Here is a 2,729-nt window from a genome sequence, read left to right on the forward strand (position 1 = left end):
CTAACCAAAATGCCATTTTCTAGATAATTATACTATATGTATATTAAAAATTAACTATTAGAGTAAAATATTATTTTTGTTCCTAATATTTGGGGTAAATTTTATTTGTATCCCTAACGTTTAAATCGTCCTATTTGTATCCTTAACGTTTATAAAAGTGATTCAATGTTATCCTACTATCAATTATACTAACAAATTATATTATATTTTTCATTCTCAATTAGGTCTCACTTAGATGTGTTCGATTTTAATATTATACCCACTATTTGTGTTTAGATTCATTTATGTCCCTAGAAAAGTGAATTATATAAATGTTATAAGAATTAGTTTCAACATTTAATGAGCTATTTTTTGGAGTAGATCATCAATTCTATCCAAAACATTTGTATTATAATTTCAAGAAGATATTTTTAAAACTCAAACTAAAGCGCTCATGATATGTAATTGACGGGCAGGATAACATTGAATCACTTTTACAAACATTAAGGATACAAATAGGACGATTTAAACGTTAGGGACACAAATAAAATTTACCCCAAACATTAGAGACAAAAACGATACTCTACTCTAACTATTAAATTAGTTAATTATATAAAATAAACTTACATTTTAGTAGGGTTTTTTACTTAAATAAATTGTATGGGAGTCAAAATTACCTGATTCCCCTGAAACGAATTCTGCAACGTGAATCTCCTCTTGGTATTATTATATAAATCGTCCTAGGCTGCATAGGGTTACATAAAACGTGAATCATCTCAGCCTAGGACGATTTATGCATGAACATGTTAGGCAAATCAAACATAAATCGTGGCAGGGTCTCCAGGGTTAGAAGAAGAGCATAAATCGTCCCAGGGTGGTAGATTTCACGTGTTAATGGGCTAACTCTCACTGGCCTGCCATGATTTATGCATTATTGGAACCCTATTCAGCCTGGTACGATTTATGTTTGTGTTCGTAACACTAACTGGGCTGGGACGATTTATGCCCAAGTTGTAAGAACCATAGAAGTCAGAACCGAACCGGTGATCGAACCGTTCACGTAACTGGATTAATGGTTCAACCGGCAGGTAACCAGTTGAACCGATTGACCCGATCCTATGTAATTAAAAAATAAAATATATAAAAAAATTTAAAATTAAAATTTAAAATACATATTTTCACTATTAACCCAACTTCAACATTTAAAAAAAAAAATTGAAACTCAAGCGGTTCGGTCGAACCGGTCTCACCGAGTGATATTGATTTAAACCAATTCACTCACCATTTTGACCGGAGAGGAAGTTTGGGGAGAGAAGTGTTTCGGGTGTGGGGACCAGCCCGCGGCGGAGGTGCAACTGCTGGTGGGCAGAGGCGCCTGAGTGGCGCAGGTGGTGGTGGCAGTGGGCCGCCGGTGACCGGCTGGTGGAGGAAGTAATCTGTCCGGTGGTGATAATGGCCGCAAACCAAGGAGATATGTACCGCCTGAACGGCATTGCGCATGTTGCCGGATTTATTGATCAAAAGGTATGTTTTTGAATTTTGTAATGTTGTTGAGTCAAGGCCATGAGTATGTTAAGTACATTTATATGTTGGATGATATAGTATGTTGGATGATATTGTATAGGGTGAATATGCATCTTAGAATATTTTTTAATTAAGACGTTGCCTGATACCATGTTAGTGATTTAGTTAGTTTTTGGTTTAGTATAAGACGTTAGAAATCAGGGTTCTTAATAGATTATGGAATTCGCTCATGATAGGGGGATGGTTCTGATGGCCGAATCCCCAAAAATTCGCTGTTGTTACTATTGTTAGCAGGATCGGACTGGACCGGAGTGAATTGGTTTAAATCGATATCACTCGGTGAGACCGGTTCGATCGAACCGCTTGAGTTTCAAATTTTTTTAAAAATGTTGAAGCTGGGTTAATAGTGAAAATATGTATTTTAAATTTTAATTTTAAAATTTTTTATATATTTTATTTTTTAATTACATAGGATCGAGTCAATCGGTTCAACTGGTTACCTGCCGGTTGAACCATTAACCCGGTTACGTGAACGGTTCGATCACCGATTCGGTTTTGACTTCTATGGTTCTTACAACTTGGGCATAAATCGTCCCAACCCAGTTAGTGTTACGAACACAAACATAAATCGTGCCAGGCTGAATAGGGTCCCAATAATGCATAAATCGTGGCAACCCAGTGAGAGTTAGCCCATTAACACGTAAAACCTACCACCCTGGGACGATTTATGCTCTTCTTCCAATCCTGGAGACCCTGCCACGATTTACAATTGATTTGCTTAACATGTTCATGCATAAATCGTCCTAGGCTAAGATGATTCACGTTTTATATAACCCTATGCAGCCTAGGACGATTTATATAATAATACCAAGAGGGGATTCACGTTGCAGAATCCGTTTCAGGAGAATCAGGTAATTTTAACTCCCATACAATTTATTTAAGTAAAAAACCCCATTTTAGTATATAGTCATATAAAAAAATAAAAGTACGAAGGACTAATCCGCTATTACCAATTACATGGAGAGTTGACCCTATATTAATGCTGATGCAATAATCATTTTTGCGATTTAACTCCTCCTCAACCATAATGACATCAATTTGACGCCGTATTTATGCTACTAGTACTACAAAATACAAATTGTTACAATTTACTATCTGTTTTCAAATTTCAATCACCGAATTAAATCAAATATGAAAAAATAATATATTATATTATTAATTGGTTT

This window comes from Arachis ipaensis, chromosome B09 (assembly GCF_000816755.2).
Source record: "Arachis ipaensis cultivar K30076 chromosome B09, Araip1.1, whole genome shotgun sequence".
Taxonomy (NCBI): Eukaryota; Viridiplantae; Streptophyta; class Magnoliopsida; order Fabales; family Fabaceae; genus Arachis; species Arachis ipaensis.